We start from the raw sequence: 26,827 nt of genomic DNA, 5'->3' as shown, positions 1-26,827 counted from the left end.
CAACACCAGGTTAAAGTCCAACAGGTTTATTTGGTAGCAAAAGCCACACAAGCTTTCGAGGCTCTGAGCCCCTTCTTCAGGTGAGTGGGAATTCTGTTCACAAACAGAACTTATAAAGACACAGACTCAATTTACATGAATAATGGTTGGAATGCGAATACTTACAACTAATCCAGTCTTTAAGAAACAAAACAATGGGAGCGGAGAGAGCATCAAGACAGGCTAAAAAGATGTGTATTGTCTCCAGACAAGACAGCCAGTGAAACTCTGCAGGTCCACGCAACTGTGGGAGTTACAAATAGTGTGACATAAACCCAATATCCCGGTTGAGGCCGTCCTTGTGTGTGCGGAACTTGGCTATCAGTTTCTGCTCAGCGACTCTGCGCAGTCGTGTGTCGCGAAGGCCGCCTTGGAGAACGCTTACCCGAATATCAGAGGCCGAATGCCCGTGACCGCTGAAGTGCTCCCCAACAGGAAGAGAACAGTCTTGCCTGGTGATTGTCGAGCGTTTTGTTTCTTAAAGACTGGATTAGTTGTAAGTATTCGCATTCCAACCATTATTCATGTAAATTGAGTCTGTGTCTTTATAAGTTCTGTTTGTGAACAGAATTCCCACTCACCTGAAGAAGGGGCTCAGAGCCTCGAAAGCTTGTGTGGCTTTTGCTACCAAATAAACCTGTTGGACTTTAACCTGGTGTTGTTAAACTTCTTACTGTGTTTACCCCAGTCCAACGCCGGCATCCCCACATCATAACAGATCCACCACAGAACCAATTCAAATTCAGAATGGAGTCAAAGTTTGAAGTTTATTTATTTGTCACATGTAGACTTATATTAATACTGCAATGAAGTACTGTGAAAATCCCCTAGTCGCCACACTCCAGTGCCTGTTTGGGCACAATGAGGGAGAATTTAGCATGGCCAATTCACCTAACCTGCACATCTTTGGAGTGTGGGAGGAAACCGGAACACCCGGAGGAAACCCACACACACACACGGAGAGAATGTGCAGACTCCACACGGACAGTGACCTAAGCCGGGAATCAAACCCGGGTCCCTGGCACTGAGGCAGCAATGCTAACCACTGTGCCACCGTGCTAGATGGAGTCAAGCAAGGGTGTGTCATTGCACTGAAACTCTTCTCAACCTTCCTTGCTGCAGTGCTCCATCTCACCCTCAGCAAGCTCCCTGCAGGAGTGGAACTAAACTACAGAACAATCAGGAATCTGTTCAATCTCCACCACCTGCAGGCCAGATCCAAGATCATCCTATTCTCTGTCATTGAAATACAGCATGCAGACGATGCTTGCATCTGCACACAATCAGAGGCCGAGCTCCAATTCATCATCAAGACCTTCACCAAAGTGCACAATAACATGGCCCTTACAGTAAACATCTGTAAGACAAAGGTCCTCTATCAACTTGTCCTGTTCCTCACACAGCAGTGCCCGTGTTATCAAAATCCACAACGCACCTTGGACATTAGCATCAAGCTCATGGTTTACGGAGCAGAAGTGCTACTTGCCCTCTGCTATGGCTCAGAAATGAGAACTATATACAACAGGCACCTCAAATCCCTCGAGAGGTACCTCCAATGCTGCCTCCACAAGATCCTGCACAACCCTTCGCAGGTTAGGTGCACCGACATCAATATTCTCACTCAGGCCAACATCCCAAGCATCGAAGTATTGACCATCTTCAGTCAGCTCTACTGGGTGGGCCACATCGCCTGCATGCCTGACTCCCGAAACAAGCGCTGTGGCATGGCAAGTTAGCCCCAGGAGAGCAGAGGAAAAGTTTCAAGGACACCCTAAAAGCATCTTTGAAAAACTGCAACATCCCCTGGGAACCCTGGGCCATGACCTCTCGAAATGGAAGAAAAGCATCGCATCCGGCAAGGAGCTGAACATCCCGGGTTTCAGCGCCGAGAGCAAGCTGAAGCCTAGCGTGACTGTGAAAGGAGTATGTGGTAACCCTGGCACCCCACTCACCTGCTCCTTGAACCTCCATCTGCCCCACCTGTGACAGGGACCGTGGGTGGGAATCTTTTGGCCACTCTCACCCCAAAAACCAGAAAATCCCGCCTGAGGTCAACGGACCTTTCCATGGTCCGCCCCTCACCCGCTCCAATTCCCGTGGTTGGCAGAACAGGAAAATTTGCCCCTGTATTGTCATGCATTGGATTCCTCAGTCATCTGAGAACTCATTTTAGTGTGGAAGCAGGTCGCCCTCAATTCCAAGTAACTGCCTAAGAAGAAACTGCCTCAAAACACTCCAATAAATTTGTTAAACATGATACTGACTGCCTGATTGCCGTGAATTATTTTTAAGTGCCCTGCCATAGCTTCTTTAAAAATAGCTTCGAACGTTTCCCCTCATTTCTTGCTTTCTATCTCCCTCCCTTTTTGAATAAAGGAATTATATTCTCTATTTCCCAATCTAATGGTATCTTCCACAAATCTAGGGAATTTTGGAAAGTTAAAACCATCATAACAACAGTCTAGTTAGTCACTTTTTTAAAGACCTAAGGATGATGTCTATCAGGACCCAGGGATTTATCAGCCCAGAGCTCCAACAATTTACTTAGTTTCACTTCCCTGGTGATTGAGTTTTCTTCAGTTAATCCCTTCCTTCCATTTCCTGATTTACAGCTATTTCTGGAATGTTACTTTCATCCTCTATAATGAAGACTGAATCAAAAAAGCTGTTCAATTGATATAAATTGAATAAATTAAATGTATATAAATAATAATAAGCCATCTCCTTATTTTCCAGTATTAATTCCCCAGACTCATTTTCTATAAGATCAATGCTCACTTTTTTTCTTATTTAAATATCTAAAGAAATTCTTATTATCTGTTTTTATATTTCTACCTAACTTTCTCTCATACTCTAATTTTTCCCTCTTTATTTATTTGCACGCAACCCACTTTGTGTTTTGTGGCAGCAAATGCAACCCACCATTGACTGGGGGCAGAAACTTTTAGTCTTGCCGTTGTCAACATGGATGTCAACATTGAATGCACCCCTATCCACCAGGAAATGCACCGTGGAGGTATGCCATCGACAGAAAATCCTGCTGTCATGGCCGGCTGGAAAATCTGGCCTGAGTCTTCCTTTCGCAAAAATGCTGGAAAAATTCAGCAGGTTTGACCACATCTGTGGAGAGAGAATAGACTCTGACTCGAGACATTGGCTCTATTCTCTCACCACAGATGCTGTCAGACCTGCTGAGTTTTTCCAGCATTTCCTGTTTTTGCTTCAGATTCCAGCATCCGCAGTATTTGCCTTTATTTTAGTCTTTCTCTGCTGTTCTTTATATTCTGTCCCACTCTTCTGACCTGCCATCTTTGCGCACATATCTGATCTTTTCAGTCTTTAATTTTTTTTCGTTAACTATAGATGGTAGATCTGCCCCTTGGATGTTTTATTTTTCATTGGAATGTATTTATTCTGAGTATTCTGTAATATCTCTTTATCTGCATCTCTATTGACCGATCCCTTAAATTCATTTGCTAGTTTACTTTAGCAAGTTCTACTTTCATGTCATCATAATTGGTCTCACTTAAGTTTAAAATACTGGTCCTGGAAGCACACTTCTCTGCCTCAAACAATGCAAGATTCAATCATATATGAGCACTGCTATCTTGGGACACCTTCAGTATGAGATCATTAATAAATCCCATCTCATTGCACAAAGCCAGCTCTATTATAGCCCGTTCTCTGGCTAGCTCCAGAATGTTCTGTTCTAAGAAACATTCTATGAACTCTTCACCTCAGCTCCATTTTCCCATCTGACATTCCCACTCTATATGTATATTAAAACCCCCGTGATTAGCACCATACCTTTCTCACAAGCTCCCATTATTTCTTCCTTTATATTGTGCCCTACCATATGCTTACTGCTAGAAGACGTGTACACCACTCCCACAGTGACTCCTTATGATTTCACATCTCTGTCAAACCATTTCAACATCCTGGTTTCCTGAACTTAGATCATCCCACCTAATACCATGATTAATTAACAGAGCCATCCCTCCACCTTTCCTTAGCTGCCAATCCTTCCTAAATGTTGGATACCCTTCAAAATTCAGGTCCCAATCTATATCATCCTGCAGCCATGTCTCTATAATGGCTATCAGATCAGACCTATTTATTCCTGTTCATGCTCTCAGTTTATCTATTTTGTTATAAATGCTAATTGCATTCAAATACAGAACCTTTACTTTTGTCCTTTTAAAAATTTTGTAACCTCTAGCCTCACCAGCTGATGTGCTTATTGGTTTGTATTCTCTATCCTTTCCTGTCACAGTCTTTTAATCATTTCCCATATGAATGGGGGTGATCTTACCAAAAAACATTTAAGTGCCAAACAAGCTTCAAGAGAGAATCACACTTTTTTTGGGGCGAGTTAAAAATCCAATTTTACCACATTCTGAGGAAGAAAATGAAGCAAGATCTGTTTCCCGCCAGCAGCGGGAGGGGGTGGGGCCTAAGCTCGCCAAAAGTCAGTAGCTTTCAGTAGAGGATGCCATTGCACATGTGCAGGAGATGACCTCCGCGGCCAATCACTAACCCCTACGCTATTGCTGCCCTCCGCGGCTGATCCCACCCATGCATAGACTGGGTGATTGCCTACTCCCCCACGGGCATTTTCCCCCTCCTTCATTGACTGGCCGATCACCACCCCCATACGGGCCATCCGATTCCCCACTCCCACTCCACATAGACTGGACAATCACTGGCTGCAGAGTGCAGAGTGTTCCCCCACCTCCCTGATCCCAGTTGCAGAGTTGGCAGTGTCCCCCCACCCGCCTCTGCCTTAGGCCCTTCCCCTTCAGGCCCCACCCCTCCTAGTAGGCCCTGCTCCCTTGGCACTGCCTGGTGTCTGGTGGGCACTGTCAGTGTGCCAAGTTGGCAGTGCCAGGCTAGCACCCTCCCTGCCCCCGATCTCCCATGGAGGCTTCAATGGCCTTTGATCCTACCAGCGAGGCCATCACGACTGTTCCCTGTTGATGGGGACTAAATATGATTCTCACCAGTGAGTCCGCAGAGGCAAATGAGCCCAGGCGAAAGCATCCTGAGCTCATCTTAAAATTTAAATCTATTTAAGTAGAATTTAAATAGAATTGAGATCAGCCACGCACCCTTTTCAGGTGTAAGGCTGAGCTTGCTGGATATTTGGTGCTGGATCGGCACAAACTGGATTTTCCGGCTCTCTCCGGATGTTACCGGCTCATCCCACCCATTGACGGGTGGGGCATGAAGATAAGATTGCTCCCAATATATTTCTCTACTGCCTTGTCTCTATTCTTTGATTTACCATGTCTTCCCAAATGTGATCCCATGCCCCATTGTTTAGCAATGTTTTGATCCATTGCTGACATTATCATCCTCCAAACTGCCTTTTTGAAAAGTCCCATCATTTCTTGTAGCCACAATGCATTTTGCCATTAGGTGGTGAAGAGAACATTGACTAGGTCCAGCCTTTTGTAATATTGGGCTGCATGCTGATGTGTCCAGCCAATGAATAGCATGAGGAGAGTAAGCTGCATGTAGAAATCATGTAGTACAGCAAGAAACGCCAATTCTCAATACTCACATTCTTCAATAGGCCTTGGATTCTTAACACAGCTTTTGCCACTGAATTTGACTACTAACCTTTCCATTCATCTGTTAGCTGTTCTGCTTTTGTTTTCCTTAATTGCGCACGATATTTGTCACTATTTTCTTTTGAATTATTTCCCTGTTACAACCCCTGTAGAGAATCCAGAAAACAAAATGATCAAATTTACCAATCAACCCCAAATGAAGAAATCACCAACATTTACCACATTTTACCTTAACACAAATCAGAACCAACACAAAATATTGAATTAACAGGCACATAATACTTCAAATTAAAAGATAAGTTTCACTTTAAGTAAGTGATACAACAAATGTGCATCTACACAACAAAAACACCCATGTGGCATCACATGCAGGTTCAAAGTTCTGTAACTCGGCATCTGAAATTTAGGGTCACTCACTTGCCCACTCAATCAATTCAGATCTTGAGTCACCTTCAGCGGCAGTCATAAGCCATCTGATGGTCATCATCCCAACAGCCCACTCCTATGTAACCTCTTTAACTAGCTTCACAACAGTCTTGACGGCACAGATTTCCCAGTGACTCCTTTATCCAATTCCTTCAAACGGATTGGTTGGCTCTGGCAAAACTGAAGCAGAAGTAAAATGATCCAATTCACAATTCCTGCTAAATTACCACATTATACAAGAAAGGAATAGAATGATCTATAAAGTAATTAATTGCAGAACAAGAGATGATTAAATGACAGTAGTGATAGTGAGTAAGACAACAGATGCCTTGAATGGTGAAGCAGGCTTGAAGTGTCCGGTGACTTACTTCTGCTTTTATTTCTTGTGTTCTTGTGTTGTGTTCTTGATGGTGTTAGGGCAGGTTGAGAGAATGATTAATAAAACATCCAGTATCCTGCTATTTATTAATAGAATCATAGACAAAAAGTAAGGAAATAATGTTAAACTTGTATAAGACATTGAATCAGCCTCAATTGAAGTACTGTATTCAAATCTGGCCTCATACTTTAAGAAAGATGTAAAGGCAAAGAGTGCAGAAATATGCATGAGAATGGTTTCCAAGGATGAGCAATTTCAGTTATGTAGATAGATTAGAGAAGTTGAGACTGTTCTTGGAGAAGAGAAGGTTGAGAGGAGATTTGAAAGAGGAATTCAAAATCATGGGGCAGGGGGGGATCTGGACAGAGTGGATAAGAAGAAAATATTCCCATTGGTGGAAGGTTCTTGAATCAAAGGACAGAGATTTAAGGTAATTTGCAAAAGAAAGAATGGCAACATGAGGAAACCCTTCCTCACAATGAGTGGTTTGGATCTGAAATGCACTGCCTGAAGTGAGGAAGAGGCAGGTTCAACTGAGGCATCAAGGGGAAATTGGATTGTGCAGGGCAATGGGGAGACGATGGAGTGGCATTCGGAAAATTGCTCCAACGGAGGGCCGAACAGCCTCTGTCTGTGCTGCAACAATTCAGTGCTTCTGAGGCTATAGTTGTATTTGAACACAAGTCTGAGAATTTTGAAGTCATAGCATTGCCTAACAGGGAGCCAGTGTAGGTCAGTGAGTACAGGGGTGATTGGTGAATGGGACTTTGTGCAAGTAAGGATATAGACAGCGGGGTTTTGGATGATCTCAAGTTTATGGGGAATCCCAAGTGGGAGACTGACCAGGGACACATTGGAATAATCAAGTCTGAGATAATAAAGACATGAGTTAGGGTTTCAGCAGCAGATGAACTAAGGCAGATAGTGATGTTGTAGAGATGGAAATAGGTAAATTTGGCAATGGTGTGGATATGTGGTAGTAAATTAATCTTAGGGTCAAAAATGATACTAAGGATGTGAATAGGCTGCTTCAGCATCAGATTGTTGCCAGGGAAAGGGATGGAGTTGGTGACTTAGAAACAAAGTTTCTGATGGAGATTCAAGACAATGGCTTTGATCTTCCCGATATGTAATTGGAGGAAATTGTTACTCTATCCCAATGCTCTATGTCACACAAGCAGAGTGACAATTTAGAGACGGCGGAGGGTTTGGGGAAAGTGGTGGTGAGGTAGAGCTGGGTATCATCTGTGTACATGTGGAAACTGATCTATGTTTTTGGATCAGGTCTCCAAATGGACAGCATGTAGATGAACAATAGGAGGCATCAGGTTAGTAGATCCTTGGGGCCACCAAAGGTAAGGATGCAGGAATAAGAGTGAAGACATTACAGGTGACTCTCAGTCTACTCCTGGATAGATAAGAATAGAACCAGATGGTTCACCCAGCTGGACGGAGGTAGAGAGACATTGAAGTAGTAAGATGTGGGCAATCATATGAAAACCAGCAGATACATCGAAAAGGAACTGTCACTGTCATATAGGATGTCATCTGTGACTTTGTTAAGTGTTGTTTTGGTACTGTGATAGAGTGGGGAATCTGATTAGTAGGATTCAAACATGAAGTTCTGGGGAAGATGGTCATGGACATGGGAGGTGACAGCATGTTCAATAACTTGGAAGAGGAAATGGAAGTTGGAAATGGAATGGTGATTTATAAAAAAGATGTCAAAAGTTAGTTTTTGAGGAGATGAGTGATGTTGGGAGATTTGATGCAGGTTGGGATGGAGGGGAGAGAGCCATTAACAATATCAGCTAACAAGGGAGTCACGAAGGTGAGCTGGATGGCCAGTAGTTTATTGGGAATAGGCTCAAAGGAACAGGAGATGGCTACCATGGACAAGATCATCTTGGAAAGGGTGTGAGGGGAAAGAGAGAAACTGAAGAAAGAAGCAATTTCAGAGCAAGGCTGAGACAGCCTTTGGAGAAATTTTCCCTAACTGATGGATGGAAGGGAGAGGCAGAGATGTCTGATCAGATGGATTTAGTCTTAATGACAAGGTGTCAATGAGCACCTCACATTTGTTGTTGGAGGTGAGGGTGAGGGGGACATGGGAGAGGGGTTTAAGAAGCCAGTTTGTAGTAGAGAAAAGAAGCCAGGGTTTATCTTTGTATCCCAAGGTGATCATGGAATAGTGAGCAGTTTAGTAGAAAAGAGCAGGAACTGATAATCCTCAATGTGGCTCTCCCAGATATGGCAGCGAATGGCTGAACCAGTATTCACTATATCCAAAGAACCATAGAACCAGAGAAAAGCTACAGCACAGAAGGAGGGCATTTGATCCATGTCAACCCACTCAAATCTGCGTCTTTTTGACTTAAGGAAGAGGAGAAGAGGGCCATACCAGGAGCAAGTGTTAGGATGCGAGAGAGTAATCAAATGTGAGCATGTGCTTGTGGAGATCGATGGTGCCAAAAACGCTAGGGAGTTGGGATATAAAAGTGCAATTGTAAGTAAATCAGGAGAGATTTTTATAGGGGCAGATATAGAAGCAAGTAGGATTGCTAGGTGGAGCTTTTCATAAAGATGTAGCGAAGGGTGCCTAGCTGGACTCTTCAGTGGATGCCAAGAGAAGCTGTAGCCTTATCAGAGAGACAAAGCTGGGCTATTGGTGGGAGAAAAGCAAGCTCAAAGATTGCTGAAGAAATTTGTGAGGAAAGTAAACTGGAAGAAATAAAGGGAGGCACATTAACAAGAAAGATGAATCAAAGAGCAGTAAAGAGAAAAGAATCAAAAAAGGAAGAGATAAGAAATAGGAGTGATGGACTCAGACCCGGTTCAGCCAATATGTGTATGTTGATGAAAAAGTTTGAAAAATAAACAGGAAAAGTCCATAGTTACATAAGTCTGATTATGAATCAATTATTAGGATTCATATATGCTGGTAGTAAATGGGGACTAGGGTGTAGATAGGAGGAAGGAGTCTAGAATTAAAGTAACTGGTCCCTTCATGGGATGAAGTTGCTCTCGATAGGATGGAGTCAGCATGGAACATCAATGGGAATTGTCCATGTTCAGAGACAAGTGTAGTCAGCAAGTGAAATGGAAGTTATTTGAAGGATGCAGTGTCAGAGGATCCACTGATCAAGGTATTTTCATGGAAATGAAGAGCCAGGATCAGTTGTAGAACAGGAAAAAATGATGACAATACTGGAGGTCACAATAAGGTCAAAAATGACAGAGGGGTGTACTTAGGCCCCGCATCATCAATCTTTATAGCCAGGAATTACAATAGCTGAAGCTAAAAAGACAGTAGAACGAAGTGGGCCAATACCCAGCAGGCAAGAGCAGCAGTGAGGGAAGGGTTAACTGATCATCATTACTTTAAATTTAAAGAAATGAGCAGCAGGATCAGGGATACAGCAATTGTGCCTTACTGTGTAGTGAAATACAAAAGGATAGATTTGACATTCAAACAAGACCAAGAATTGGAAAGGCAAATATAAGAAAATATCAGTTAAAGTTAAAGTTTATTTATTAGTCACAAGTAAGCTTACATTAACATTGCAATGAAGTTACTGTGAAAATCCCCTAGTTGCCACACTCTGCCGCCTGTTCGGGTACACTGAGGGAGAACTTAGTATGGTCAATTCACCTAATCAGCATGTCTTTTGGACTGTGGGAGGAAACTGGAGTACCCAGAGGAAACCCACGGAGACACGGGGAGAATGTGCAGACTCCGTACAGACAGTGACCCAAGCCGGGAATCGAACCTGTGTGAGGCAGCAGTGCTTACCACTGTGACACTGTGCCTCCCTCAAGTGCTCACTCAGGAAAAGAAAGTTGAGTTGAGCTGAACTCCTTGATGACTTTGACTTGGGTGTGCAGGGCACAATTTCATGTTTTCAGGTGACACAAGGTTTGTAAGTATTGTGAACTGTGAGAAGGGCAGTGATGGACTTTCTGGGAACATGAACTGGCTGGTGGCATAGATGGGCACATGGCAGAAGAAATTTAATGTAGAGAAGTGTGAAGTGACATATTTTGGTAGGAATATTGAGGAGAAACAATATAAAATATGGGCTACAATTCTCAGGGTGGGCGGAGGGTGATCAGATTTTGCAGGAGCAGAGTGATCTGAGGATATATGAAGTTGGAAGGGTAGCTTGTGAAGGTGATTAATGGGCATACAAATCCAGGCTGTTTAAATAGAGATATGGACCTAAATCTTTACATCTCTGGATCAATGGAAACCTAAAAATTTGACAGCGATGCTCGTCAGTACTCTGTGGAAGTCCTGATGTGCTGACCTCCATGGGCAGTTCCCCTCTGCCCCAGGACCCTCTGCGATTTTCTGTGATTCTGAATTAGAGCCGGAGATGTTGAACAGTTCCAATGTACTTACCTGGTTAGTTATCCTGGAGATGTTAGGCTGATTAAAACTTTGTCAAATTCCTGGGTAACTACATAACTGCAGGTCTGGCAGCATCTGTGGAGAGAGAAATTGAGTTAACATTTTGAGCCCAATATGGCTCTTCTTCAAAACTGTTCCAAAGTAGGGTCATATTGGGCTCAAAACATTAACTCTGCTTCTTTCTCCATGGGTGCTGCCAGAGCTGTTGAGTATTTCCAGCACTTTCTGTTTTTATTACCCATCATGCCACCAGCTCCTCACCATACCGCCCTGCCCATTCAATCACCCACTCACTAACATTCAAACTCAACCTTCAAACTTAACAACAGGGCATGTCCTGTCTTCTGCCTGGGTTCTATTCTGCTGTCCTCCCAATTTCTGATAAAGCTGGGCTTGAAAGGTCATGGAACAAGCATTGAGCGGCGCAAGTCAGGGAATGTTCAACCAGAGCAGCAATCCAACTGTGAATCATAGAATCCCGACACTGCATAAGGGGGCCATTTGACCCATTGAGTCTGCACCAACAACATTTCCACCCAGGCCCTATCCCCATAACCCTATGTATTTACCCCACTAATCTCCCCGCTGACAACAAGGGGCAATTTAACATGGCCAATAAACCTAAACTACACATCTTTGGACTGTGGGAGGAAACCGGAGCACCCAGAGGAAACCCACGCAGACATGGGGAAAACTGCAAACTCCACACAAGTCACCCAAGGCCAGAATTAAACCTAGGTCCCTAGCACTGTGAAGTGCCACTGTTCCACTCCTCAGGAGCTCCAGGCCATTGAGTTTGGTGAACCTTTATAAAACACTGCTTCAGTCTCAACTGGTTGTGGCCAGTTTTGGGCACCACACTTTAGGAAGGATGGGAATGCTTTAGAGACTCTAGGGTGTAGAAAAGATTCATGAGTTAGTTCCAGATCCTCTCGGCCTGAAGAGTTGGTTCTGATTCTCTCCACTGATGCTTCCCGAGGCACTGAATATTTTCAGCGTTTCTTTAATTTCTATTTCAGATTTCCAGCATTTGCAATATTTCGTCTGCGCTACCGGCCCCACCTTTTCTGACTACTTTATATACCGGTGCACTTAGTGTTTGGCATGGACATCCTCATGTCTTCATAACTCTCAAAGGAGAAAACACGTGGGTTGACTTGAAAGTTTAATCAGATGGAATTCAACATTGACGCTGCCTTTGTTTAAAAGGGAAAATAAATATTGGAAATATGCGGCCTTGATTTTCCAGTTTTTAACTCAGACTGTTTCATCAGGTTGGTTATAAATACATAAAATGAACCAGTTTGTGGTCACATGAGTGAGAAGGAAACATATCGTCGTGTTTCTATCGAGGTTTTGATGCACAATTAGGACGATGGCTAGAACGCCTGTCAAAATACAGCTGTTGCCTCTTTGATCTCCGGCTCACAGAGTGAATGAGTAATGGGTCCAAATCGTACTTTATTGCTTGTACAATACGTGTAATTTGTCAAAACTGACAAATTGCAGAGGGTGCTTAGGGGCGATCTGTGTACAAATACTTGTTATCTTTTTGTGTGTGTGGACATTCTGACTCATACAGGGTGGTCGGTTCCTCTCTAATCCGAACGCCCTTTGTCTCCCCATATTCCTTCACTGTAATAGTGCCATTAAACACTGCCGTCTCAAAATGGTTCTTTATGGAGAGAAAATTGCACTTAAGTGGAGCTGAATCGATGCGGGCAGGAAGAGTTTCTGCCGCTTTGTTTGCTCTCTGTGTGTCGGCGCTTACACTCAACCTGATATTTTATGTCGCAGAATATAGAGGATCATTGATTTGAATGGTCTTCAGGGTTTGCTGTGAATAGGTAAACCTTCCCGTGTGAGGATCTTACATTTTGCTCTGATGACTCCCAATGCAAAGCAATTGGATAAACTTATAACATTCTGCATAGGTTGAAAATCTGCCGTGGCTACTGTTTCAATAAACTCTTAACATCGCTGTACAAGCTCCTTGTATACTAGCACTGTTAGATTTTGGAGCAAATCAGAAAAACCCACACCGAGACCTTTGTCGACTTTCTTGTGTAGAATAATGCGGAATACAAAATATAAATTAAAGAAAGACGCGTGGCTAATATCACATTGACACAAATGGTATATGCTAGTTAAATAAATATTACTGAAGGTATGTAAAAGTTAGCAAACTAGAAGTGCGACGTTTATTCTTATATACTGTTAGGTATATGCTGTCCCAGTATACTGTGTAAATGCGACTTTAAAAGTACTTCCTGTACCATGTCTAACTATACCCATGTCCGTAAATGCAACACATTAACATGGCTTTATGCTATATAGCCATACAACCTCTCACTGGTGAGGCTTAGTTGCAACGTGAATGAAAGTATCTGCGAGAAGGTTAGATGGTTACTTTCCGCCGGGGACACACCGCTGATATTTTATCTGGGCTTGGATGTCACAGGTTTTCCTGGGCGCAGTTTCACAGCCCAACGTAGCTGTCAACAGAATCCCTCTCTCCCGAGCCGTGTCCCTCTCACCTCTCCAACTAAAGGTGCAGTATAAACACGGAAAGTGCTGGAAAACCTCAGCAGATCGGTCAGCGTCTCATAGAATCCCTATATACACTAAGGGAAGCCAATTCGGCTCATCGAGTCTGTACCGACCCCAATCCCACCCAGGCCCTATTCCCGTAACCCCACACATTTACCCTGCTAATCCCCCTGACATTAGGGTCAATTTAGCATGGCCAATCAACCTAACTCACACATCTTTGGACTGTGGGACAGAAGCCGGAGCACCTGGAGGAAACCCACGCAGACACGGGCCGAATGTGTAAACTGCACACAGACAGTCACCCGAGGCCTGAATTGAACATGGGACCCTGGCACTGTGAGGCCATGCCGCCCACCTGTGGAGAGTGAAACAAGAGGGCAACATGACTCTGCTTGGGGGACTGGTGTGGCTTGGCAAAGGGAATCAGGAAGCATGATTTTGCCAAAGATGTGGGTGTGGGTTCAGCCTCTCCTCTGGAGCTGAAGTTAATTTCTGCAGAGTGGTGAACCGGAAAATGAAAGTTTTGAAGGAAGCACTCCAAATCCAATTTCAATGTAGCCAGCTCCTCCAAACAACAGTGTGACAATCACCAGATTTTTTTGTTTGTGGTATGTGGCGCCACTGGCTGGGTCCACATTTATTGCCCATCCCTAATTACCCTTCAACTTAGTGCTTTGCTAGGCACTTTCAGAGGGCAGTTAAGAGCCACTGCTGTGGATCTGGAGGCAGATATGAGCCAGGCCAGGTAAAAACAGCAGATTTTCTTCCCTAAAAGACAATAGTGAACTGGATTTTTTTTACAACACTTGCCAATGGAAATAGTTTTGTGGTCATCATTAATTTTGAATTCCAGATTTTTACTGAATTCAAACTTCACCATCTGCCATGGTGGCATTCGAATCCAAAGCATTCCTCTAGGTAGATGGATTACTAGGCCAGTAATAATACCTATATGCCACCGTCTTGCTGGTGTTGGTAAGAGGTAAATATTGGCCAAGACACCAGGGAAAATTGGATCCTTCATATACAGCTGAGATGTTGATGAGGCCTCGGTTTAATCACTCACCTGACATTTCAGACAGAACAGCACTCCCCCTGTACTGCACTGAAGTATCATCCTAGATTATGTGCTCAGATCATATGGAGTGGGATTTGAACCGGGGCTAGCTGACTCAAAGTGATACCAAGTAAACCACATTAATGATCTTGTACTGCCTTCACCAAGAAGTGTGAGGCAAACAGTATCTCATAAACCCAGGAGATTAGTTAAATTGGATAGAACATGTATTTTGGGGTTATATAATGTATCTGAATGAACATGTTACGTTTCTTCCTCCCCAGACAGCGTTACAATGCTGTCTCTTCTTTTTTGGGAAGGCAATAGTCACTTGGAAGTTTGTCCCATAGATGAATGTGACACATTGAAGGTTTAGCTGGTCAGAAGAACCCAAACATAAGCACCGTCTAATGTGAGTGTGCGTTATGCTGGAGGACGGGTAGCAATAGCTAATTGAAAGCATGGTCTATCATACAAGGTATAATTACGTGTTATTAAAACATGTTTTATGGCTATTTGTGATGGAGATTTTTGGGAATGAGAGGGGAGGGAAATATCCAGCAACAGAGCAAACACCACTCTACTGCAAAATGTGACACACTGTAATTATCAACGCTGAAATCAAGCAATTACAACTAAAGGAATCAACATTCTAAATCAGACGACAAATTAGGCACTTATTTTTGCTGAAACCATTTTTTAAGGGTGCAGCACTTTAGCGTGTGTGTGTTATGTTATCAGCCATAACACCTCACTGAAGAGAAAACATTTACATAGTGCCTTCAATGAATAATCTGTACATTTTGGGATAGCATAGAACAATCAAACCAATACCATGTAATTTTCCTAGTTAAATGCCTATCTCCAGATGAAGAGTATAAGGCGTATAACAGTCATAATTCACAATGAGAGAACCAGCTTAACAAAGAGCGATTTACTTATTACACCATTGGTACAGCAGTATCTTTTTTTAAATTCAGTCTTAAGATGTGGGCATTGCTGGCTGGACCAGCATTTATTGCCAATCCCTAATTGCCCTGGCAAAAGTAGCGGTGCGCTGCCTTCTTAAACCACTGCAGTTAGAGAGAGAGCTCTAGGATTTTGACCCAATGACATTGAAGGAACAGTGATATATTTCCAACTCAGGATGGTGAGTGGCTTGGAGGGGAATTCCAGGTGATGGTGTTCCCATGTTTCTGCTACCCTTATCCTTCTAGATCAGTAGTGGGTAACCTAGGCTGGTGAGCGGGCTGGATGAGTGGCTTCCTTCACCTCCATGGGCTGCAAGATTGAAATTGGGCATATTTATTCACCAAGACCCCATGAATAAGATTAAATACATTGAATACATGCCAAATATTTCATAATAAGTGATAGAAAATTCCTAATCATTTATATATTCATAAAACTGCATTCAAATTCAAATGGTAAAACAAGAAATATTTACACTTGGAATGCTGCTGGAGCACAAGCCTTTTACAGTCATTGTTATGTGCAATCAGCATGCACTTCACTTCACTTGCCCTTGATTTACATGCCAATCACTTCAACCATACCGGTAGGAAAAAAATGTGGATGGAAATTTAGCAGAATGTGGCGCGAAATCGTGGTAAAGTTGGGCGTCGGGCCTAAAATGCGGTCCAGACCCGACCCAAGGCCAATCGCGCCTTTACCAACGGCCGATCTGGGCGCCGATCCGACGCGTGCCTGAATCGGCCAGTGGGCTGATTTAAATGCATTTGCATGCATTTAAATCGGCATAGTGAAGCCCGCGCCCAACTTACCCCAGGATTCCCACTTTACAAGGCTCCGATCCGATCGGCGCCCGCGCATTTACCGTGTTGTTGAATTCAAGTCCGATAGGGCTTCAACTCAGCAACTGAACCGCTGAATCGCCCCCGACCACCCTTCGCAGACCGCCCCCGCAAACTACCCCGGCAGCCCCCCCCCCACCGATCGGACCACCCTGGGCGTGGGGGGGGGGATGTGACATCTCTTCCCTGAGGGGCGGAGTAGGGGGGGATGTGATATCTCTTCCCCTGGGGGGGGCGGGTAGGGGGGGATGTGACGTCTCTTCCCTGAGGGGGGGTAGGGGGGGGGAATGTGACATCTCTGCCCCTGGGGGGGGGGGGCGGAGATGTCACACCCCCCCCCCCCCCACCCCCCAGGGAAGAGATGTCACATCCCCCCTCCCCCAGGGAAGAGACATCACATCCCCCCCTTCCCCCCCCCCCAGGGAAGAGACGTCAGATCCCCCCTACCCCCCCCTTCAAGGAAGAGATGTTAGATCACTCCCCTAACCCCCTCCCCTTAGGGAAGAGATGTCAGATTCCCCCCCCCCCCCCATCCTCCCCCAGGGAAGAGACGTCACATTCCCCCCCCCCCCCCCACCCCCCCACCCCCGCCGCCCCACCAGGGAAAGTCAAAGGCAGCGCAGACAGCAGTGCTGTCAGCGCTGCCTTTGACTTTCATGCTCGGGCGCGCTGAGTGCTGTCGGCTTCGAACTGCGCATGCGCAGTTCGGTGCTCCGACAGATGCAAATGCGCTAGGCCCCGCCTAGGCGTATGGGGGCGTATGGGGGCGCTGGAGCGTGGCTGCCGGGCGCGGGTCTGATTTACGACAGCACCCGACACTTAGAGCCGATTTGGTAAAATCGGCCCCAATGTCTTGTGGGCTGCACTCAGCGCCCAGATGGGCTGCATGTGGCCCCCAGGCCACAGGTTGCCCACCACTGTTCTAGATGGTAATATGACTCCCACTTACCTAACGAAGGAGCAGCACTCCGAAAGCTAGTGGCTTTTGCTACCAAATAAACCTGTTGGACTTTAACCTGGTGTTGTGGGACTTCTTACTAGATGGTAATACACAGTAAGTGTAGTACTTAAGTGTAAATGTAAACACTTACTGTGTTTACCCCAGTCCAACGCCGGCATCTCCACTAGATGGTAATAGTCATGGATTTAAGGTGCTGTCTGAGGAGGCTTGTTCAGTTCCTGCAGTGTATCTTGTGAATGATACACACTGCTGATGCTGCTCCAGTTATGGAGGGAGTGAATGTTTGCTTCTTATTACATCATCAGACTATCAATAGGGAACAATCACTCATTATAGTAACAGTAATTCCTTACTATATCAGTTTTGTAAATTAAGTTTTCCATCTGTTTACATTGGCATAGGTGTGTTTAGTACACTACAAGTTGTGCATTTAGCAATAGGTTTCCTGATGCCATCACTTTCAATCAGCTGTTCTACTTGTTAAACCATATCTGCTTTGGTGAAGCTGAACCAAATTAAAGGCAGCAAAAAATAAAAGAGCTTTTATTTATATAGCACGTTCCATGACCGCAGGACACCTAAATCACTTATAAATGAATTATTTTTGACTCCAATCACTGCTGTAAAATATGAAACACAGCAGCCAAACAGCAAAGAAACAAATGACCAGATTATCTGTTTTTGCAATGAGGAATAAGTTGTCATTAGTACAGGGTGAATTCACTACTTTTCTTTGAAATGGTATTCAGGCATCTTCTCTGTAACCTCCTATCAATTTAATATCTCATCTGAAAGGTGGCACTTCCAACAGTGTAGTCCTCCCTCAGTACTGCATTGGGCTGTCAGACTGGATTATGTACCTCAAAACTCTGGATTGGGAATGGAATCCGGAACCCTTTAACTCGAAGGGCAATATCCTACCAAGGAACCATGACTGACATCTTGAGCTGGACTTACTGAAAAAGTAATTGGTCTTATTAAGGATAAACTGCATTAATTTATGTCTGCATCACAAAATATAATTTAATTTCTTATGGAAACATATTTACATATTGCTGATATAGTCCAATAATATTTCAAAATCCCACTTTTATCACATAGCAGGTACATCTGATCTGCTGACATTCTTAACATTAATAATCTAACCCCTCTGTCACTCTATCTGATGCATTTCTTTAAATCAGATTGAAACTTATGCACTGCATTCATTATGATTTTTTTTTCGAGGAGTGGATACACGGGGCGGGGGGGGGGGAGGCGGAATGTCATCTCCCTCTGCAGTTATGATAAAGTTGCTTGATGCTTTACTGTGAAAACAATGTCCTTTTAAAACCAATTATTCAGTGAGTCAAGGCTGGTACTGAAAAGCAGAAGTACATAAGTATCAGCATTAAAGCATTCAATTATGAAATTTATATTCCTGCAATGCCAATTAACCTCTCCTCCCCAGAAAGGGAATGATTGAAACTGTGGAATCTAATTTCTGCATGTAATATACTGCTCTTGGAAACTCTTATAATGCTAAATTTATGCATCTTTTTCTTACTTTTTTCCTTTCTTAATCCAATCTCCTCTAACTCATTTGGTTTCTCTTTCTCTGCTTGATTTTTCTCTAACTTACCCTATTTCCTTTCATGTTATTTCTCTATTTCGTTCTCAATCCTGAAATCTCATTGGTTAAGGAAACATACTGTTGATCCTGTTATGCGCCACGATCCCTGATGCACACTTGCCGTGTGTGCCATTGTCAGCTTTTCCTTATAGTAATTTACAGGACGCTTTGAGCTAAAGGGCACAGGGAAAAGTCAAAATCATGAGGTATGCTCCTGCAAACTCTGGGAAAATATTATATAGGTGCTGCATGTCTTTGCGATCTGACACCAGTTTATTTTTTTTCTTTATTCTTTCATGGGATGTGGGCATCCTGGCAAGGTCAGTATTTGTTGGCCACCAAAATTGCTCAGCTTAATTGCCAAGCACAATAAAATTCAGTCACATTTCGGTGGGTTTGGAGTCACGTGTAGGCCCGACAGGGTAAGGATAGCAGATTTACTTCTCTGAAAGGCATTAGTGAACCAGATGGATTTTTATGGCAGTTGATGATAGTTGTGTGGACACTATAACTGAAACAAGCTTTCAATTCCAGATTTATTAATTGAATTTCAATTCCACAAGCTGCTGCAGGATGTGAATCTATGTCCCCATAGAGTATTCGTCTGGGTTCTGGATTCCTAGTCCTGTAACATTACCACTAGACCACCTTATATATGTGAATATAACTGAAGTTGCAGAGTATCCATGGAGCCATTGAAACCAAACAGTGCAGAAGGAGACCATTCAGCCCATTGAGATTGCACCAACTCTCGGAAAGAGCATCTTACCCTCGCACCCTAGCCTTGTGACCCCATGCATTTACCATGGCTAATTCACCTAACATACACATCTTTGGACTGTGGGAGGAAACTGGAGCACCCGGACAAAGCCTATGTAGGCATGGGGAGAACATGCAAACTCCACATAGACAACCACTCAACCACCCAAGGCTGGAATCGAACCCAGATCCCTGGTGCTATGAGGCAGTACTGCTAACCACTGTGCCATCATCTTCCCCACTTTAAGTAACTTACTGTGTAAGTGATAAGTATTTGATTTGATTTATTATTGTCACATGTATTAGTATACAGTGAAATGTATTGTTTCTTGCGTGTTATACAGACAAAGCACACTGTACATGTAGAAGGAAAGGAGAGAGTGCAGAATGTAGTGTTACAGTCATAGCTATGGAGTAGAAAAATATCAACTTAATGCAAGTAGGTCCATCCAAAAGTCTGATGGCAGCAGGGAAGAAGCTATTCTTGAATCAGTTGGTATGTATCCTGAGACTTCTATATCTTTTTCCCAATGGAAGAAGGTGGAAGGAAGTATGTCCAGGGTGCATGCGATCCTTAATTATGCTGGCTGCTTTTCCGAGGCAGCGGGAAGTGTAGAAGGTGTCATTGGATGGGAGGCTGGTTTGAGTTATGGACTGGACTTCGTTCACGACCCTTTGTAGTTTTTTGCAGTCTTGGGCAGAGCAGAAGCCATACCAAGCTGTGATACAACCAGAAAGAATGCTTTCTATGGCACATCTGTAAAAATTGGTGAGAGCCGTGGTGGACACGCCAAATCTCCTTAATCTTCTAAGAAAGTAAAGGCGTTGGTGGGCTTTCTTAACTATAGTGTCAGCATGGGGGGACCAAGACAGGTTGTTGGTGATCTGGACACCTAAAAACTTGAAGCCCTCGACTATTTCAACTTCATCCCCATTGATGTAGACAGGGGCATGTTCTCCTTTACGCTTCATGAAGTCAATGACTACCTCCTTCATTTTGTTGACATTGAGGGAGAGATTATTGTCGTCGCACCAGTTCACCAGATCCTCTATCTCTTTCCTGTACTCCGTCTCATCATTGTTTGAGAACACTACGGTGGTGTTATCAGCAAACTTGAAAATCGAGTCAGAGGGAAATTTGGCCACACAGTCATCAGTGTATAAGAAGTATATAAGGGGCTGAGGACACAGCCTTGTAGGGCACCGGTGTTGAGGATGATCATGGAGGAGGTGTTGTTGCCTATCCTTACTGGTTGCGGTCTGTAGGTTAGGAAGTTCAGGATCCAGTCGCAGAGGAAGGAGTTGAGCCCCAGGCCACGGAGTTTGGAGATGAGTTTTGTAGGAGTAATAGTATTGAAGGCTGAGCTGTAGTCAATAAATAGGAGTCTGACATAGATGTCTTTGTTATCTAGGTGTTCCAGGGCTGAGTGCAGGGCCAGGGAAATGGCGTGTGCTGTGGACCTGTTGCAGCGGTAGGCGAACTGTAGTGGATCCAGGCAATCTGGGAGGCTGGAATTGATGGATGTCAGAACCAGCGGATGATAGTCATTAAGGCACAATGCCTGGTTTTTCTTTGGTATCGGGATGACGGCCGTCTATTTAAAGCTGATAGGAACCTCAGATTGTTGTAAAGAGAGGTTGCGAATATCCCCGCCAGCTGGTCCACGCAGGATATGAGTGCTCGTACCCCATCCGGGCCAGTCGCTTTCCATGGATTGACCTTCGAGAAGGTTGCTCTACGTCTGCAATAGTAACCTCAGATAAAGGTTTATCTGAGGCTCCCAGGGTGGAGGGCGTGCTCTCGCTGACCTCTTGCTCAAAACGGGCATAGAATGCATTGAGCTCATTGGGGAGGGGTGCTTTGGAGCCGGCGATTTTACATGCTTTCATCTTGTAGCCTGTTATGTCTTGCAGACTTTGCCATAGTCGGCGGGGTCCATGTGACGAGCCTCGGACTCTAGCTTGGTCCAGTACTGTCTTTTGCATCTTTGATGGATCTCCTTAAATCATATCTGGCTTTCTTGTATAGTCATGATGTGGAGATGCCGGCGTTGGACTGGAGTAAACACAGTAAGAAGTCTCACAACACCAGGTTAAAGTCCAACAGGTTTATTTGGTTGCAAAAGCCACAACACAGCAAGAAGTCTCACAACACCAGGTTAAAGTCCAACAGGATTACTGGCTTTTGCTACCAAATAAAGCTGTTGGACTTTAACCTGGTGTTGTGAGACTTCTTACTTTCTTGTATAGGTCAGGGCTGCCTGACTTGAACACCTCAGACCTGGACTACAGCAAGCAGTGTTCATCCATGGTTTCCAGTTGGGAAACACAGATTTGCTTCTTTGGCACAGTCTTCTACACACTTGTATGTGCTGTATTAAATATCAGGTAATCACTTGGGCAGAAGCAACCAGACAAAATATTATGAATACAATCCTTTATTGATGAATAATTGAGTGACCCATTTTACTGAGGAAGTGGTGAGAGGCATCCATCGTTAGAGAGTAAAGAAAGCAAGGCAACTGCTCTATTCAAAACTTGACTGCAGCAGGAGACTACCAAGAGGATGGTAGAAAAGCTTTAGGGGTGCCTGCAAAGGATCCCTGGAGAGATCAAGCATTCCTGCCATTCGTGGGAGACCCTGGCTTGTGACTGACCAAAATAGAGAATGTTCATTTGGGAAGGCATCAAGAAGCTTCATCAGAGCATGCAGAGGCGAAGTTGAGGCCTCAGAGAGAGCACACAAACCTTCAAACAACTCATCTGCTTGACTCTTCAAGCACAGCTGGTGGCACAGTCTGTAGATTGTGGATTGAACTTATCAGCCATTTCAGAACTCATTGAAGCAAGTCATGAGGGACCTTCTAAGAAAGAAAAGAAGGAAAGCGAGATCCACTTTCTTCTTAAGGGAGAAAGTTATATCCTAAACACTGGATTACTTAACCAGTGCTATTATAAGTAGTGCTGTAATCACTCCCAACAAGCATTTAACTCTAAATATGTTTAATACTCAAAGCCATATTTATTATATTAGACATTCATTCTTTGGTTTTTAACAACATTTTTGCTTACCAACTTGGACAAATATTATTGCGATTTCCAATTAGCCATGTTAAACTAATTATGCTCATAATTTTGAACATTTTTATATCATTTGTGTACATTATCCTGAAAAAGTATTTTGCTGCCTAAGTACTCCCCAGAAGCTCCATCATGTTTACATATGAGCAGATGAAAAAAAGATCTGCCAACAGTTGAGACAAATATATCTTTATTTAGAACATATTTTAAAATATTTCACTCAATAAAGGGGAGGTAAATGTGGATCTTTGTGTCGCAACTTATACGGGCATATATGTGAAGGTAGTCAATAGAATGTTGTGTAAATCAGAATAGGTGTACCTTTTCAAATATGTAAAATTAAAACAACAATGGCAGTCAGCATTTAGTGTCCTACAATTTTAAATCCGTTCCTAATCATTTTTGGCAGCAGCATTAATACATTTTATCTCCAGTTCCTCAAACAAATGTAAGTGGAATTGTATAAATATCAAGAGGCCACGAATGTGCATACTGCAGTGGGCAGTTACTACACCACTATATTCATTTGTTGATTTTAATTGTTAATGCTAATTTATATATACACTGATTTTAATTTAACTTTAATTTGAATGCTGGATAATTTAAATAATTGGAATAATGAACATAAAACCTAGTCAGAATTGTCATACAAAAGGCAAATGGCTGTGATGTAAATTACCAGTGAAGATAAAGGAAAGAATTGGTTCAAAAGTTGTCAAAAAAGAGAAGGCAACAAATGGGTTTGAGATCAGTCATTGTAGGTGATGGAAAGGTTAGACTTGAGATCAATCCATATGTGTAATGAGGACAGGTAGGTTCTACATCAAATTGTGCAGATGATATGGAAAGAAACTTTCAAATTAAGCAGTGTAAATTATGGGAAAAGGTGGATTTGAGAGCAAGCAGCATAAGCCGGTTTGAAGTAAAGCAATACAAATGATAGGCAAAGATGAATCAGTGCAGTTGATGGGGAAAGGGAGATGGGTTTGAAAGGGAAGATTAATCAGTTTGAGAGTAGGAGAGAGGTGGGTTTGAAAACCATCAGATTAGGTAATCGAGAAGTACAGGCAATGGGGAAAGTGTTTTGAGTTCAATCACTGTAACCGATAGGAAAAAGTGAATTAGAGATTCAAAATACAGATGATGTAGAAATGTGGGATTTGAGATCAACTGGTAAAGACAATAGGTTAACGAAGTTTGAAATCAATCGACATAAGCAAGTGAAAAATGAACATTTGAGGCCAACCAGTATATGTTTTGTTTATTCATTTGTGCCAATCCATAATTACCCTTGAGAAGGTGATGGTGAGCTGTCTTTTTGAAATGCTGCATTACATGGTATAAGTACACCCATAGGCTGAGAGGGATTTCCAGGCTTTTGACCCAGTGATATAGTTGAAGGAAAGGTGGTATAGTTTCAAGTCAGGGTGGTGTATGACCTGGAGGAGAACTCACAAACAGTGGCATTCCTATGCCTCTAATGCCCTTGTCATTCTAGGTGGTAGATGTCGTGAGTTTGGAAGGCGCTGTCGAAGGAGCTTTGGCGAGTTCTTGCAGTGCATCTTGTAGATGGTGTGTCAGTGGTGGAAGGAATAAATGTTGAAGGTGGTGGGTGAAGTGCCAATCAAGCAAGCTGCTTTGTCCTGGATGGTGTTGAACTTGGGTGTTGTTGGAAGTGCACTCATCCAGGAATGTGGAGAGTGTTCCATCACACTTCTGACTTGTGCCTTATATATAGTGGACAAGCTTTGGGGAATCAGAGTGAGTCCAAAGATATGCAGGTTAGGTGGATTGGCCATACTAAATTGCCTGTGTCCCCAGAGCATTAGTCCAGTGACATTACCACTTCATCACTCCCTTCTTTGGCAACAAGGCAGGCCAAATGTATCAAGTGTCAGTAAAAGAACATTTAGGGAATAGTTATCATTTTATTATAGGCTCTAAAGTACAAAGAACAATCCAGAGCAAGACTGAGGAAAGCCAACTTCAATGATGGAGGAACCGATCTGGGCCAATTAAATTGGACTCACAATTGGCAGATAAAATGACAATTCCACAATGTGCTACCTTCTATGAAGAGTTAGTTTGGGCACAGCTAAGGTATATCCCTCCAAAAGGGAAAGTTAAGGCAAACAAATTTAGAGTCCCAGCATGACAAAAGAGGTAGAGATTGGGACAAATGTTTGTTTATGACTGAAGCAGGTAGAAAATACAACTGAAATCAAGTTAAATATAGAAGGTTCACAAGGTGGAAACAAAAATGAAACACAAGGAGGGAGTATGAAAAGGGACTGACAGTTAACTTAAAAGAGAATCCCAAAGTCCACATAACCCATAAAGAGGCAGTCATAACGGGGACCCATGCAGATGCCCATAGCCACATCTTTTATTTGGAGGAGGTGAGATGAGTTAAAGGAGAAATTGTTGAGTGAGAGAACCAGTTCAGCCAGACGGAGGAGTGGTGGTGGGTGGAGATTGTTCAGATCTCTGTTCAAGAAAGAAGCGAAGAGTTCTGAGGCCATCCTGGTGGGAAATGATGGTGCAGAGGGATTGGACATCTATGGCGAGGAGGAGGTGGTTTGGGCTGGGGAACTGGAAATTGTTGATGCGGCGTAAGGCTTTGGAGGAATCGCGGATGTAAGTGGGAAGGGACTGGACAACAGGAGAGAGAATGGAGTCAAGATAAGAGGAAATGATTTCAGTGGGGCAGGAACAGGCTGACACGATGGGCCATCTGGGGCAGTCCTGTTTGTGGACTTTGGGAAGGAGGTAGAAGCGGGCTGTCCAAGGTTGGGAGACTATGAGGTTGGAGGCTGTAGAGGGAAAATCTCCAGAGGAGATGAGGTTATTGGCAGTCCTGGAAGCAATGGCTTGATGTTCAGTTATTGGGTTGTGGTCCAGGGGGAGGTAGGAGGAAGCATCCGAGAGTTGGTGCTCAGCCTCTGCGAGGTAGAGGTTCATACGCCAGACAACAGCAGCACCGCCCCGGTGGTGGGTTTGATGACAAGGTCAGAGTTGGACCTAAGAACGCGAAGTGCAGCAAGTTCAGAAGGAGACAAGTTAGAGTGGTTGAGAGGAGCGGAGAAATTGAGATGGCCGATGTCATGCCGAAAGTTCCTGATGAAAAGATCAAGAGCAGGTAGGAGGCCGGAGGGAGGGTCCAGGTGGAGAGCGGAATGCTGGAGGTGGGTGAAAGGTGGAGAGGACTCCTGCCCAAAGAAGTGAGCATGGAGATGAAGGCAGTGGAAGAAGACTTCAGCATCATGTCAAGCCTGAAATTCATGGCGGTGAAGATGTAAGGGTACAAAGCCAAGTCCTATGGGCATTTTTAGCACCTTCTCAGCCTTCCCTGTCCTCATTTACATTCCCTTTGTCCCATCCGCACCCCCACCTCCCACCCTTCCCCAACTCTCATAATATAAATCTCGGCTGATTCTCTTTGCTCTCAGCTCTGACGAAGGGTCATCCAGACTCGAAACATTGGCTCTGTTCTTTCCTCACGGGTGCTGTCAGATCTGCTAAGATTTTCCAGCATTTTCTGTTTTTGTTTCAGATTCCAGCATCGGCAGAATTTTGCTTTTATCCAATCACCACGTGTTGTGCTTCATGCAGTGTAGCCCCTGTTAGAAATGGCGATTCATTTTATAGTCCTTTGAATAGTGTAACAGTAAAAATGGGGCAAGGAAAGACCACCTCCATCCAGCCTGTCAACTTGTTTGTGTTAAATAAAGGGATGAAGTAAAATGTAAAGATCAATGAGCTAAGATGTTGTTTTAACTTTAACCCGAGTGTGGTATTAAACTTCCAGCTATGAAACACACTCGACTGTGTATGTGGGTCACCAGACTCACCTCTTTACCTTTACCAGACTCACTTTCTTTAAGGTGTTAGTTAATCCTTGTCGCTCCTTTCATACAAGGTGGGATTCAAAATGGTTTAATTTTAAAACCTCAAACTAGGATATCTGCTTGTTTAACGACTTAGGTTTTCATTGGGTTCTGCCAGTTCCTGAGTTTCTTTCTCTCTGTGTGACACCCGGTCTGTCTTTTTCACTATTTCCCATTTCTGATGTTGCACCGTAAACAGAAAATGAGTTTCTGCATTGAGAACCTCTACAAACACCTTTGTCAAATTATAGGGGCATTTCCCAGAGTGTGTTCGT

The sequence above is a fragment of the Mustelus asterias genome, chromosome 9 (genome assembly GCF_964213995.1).
Source record: "Mustelus asterias chromosome 9, sMusAst1.hap1.1, whole genome shotgun sequence".
Taxonomy (NCBI): Eukaryota; Metazoa; Chordata; class Chondrichthyes; order Carcharhiniformes; family Triakidae; genus Mustelus; species Mustelus asterias.
Note: the sequence above shows the minus strand (reverse complement) of the source record.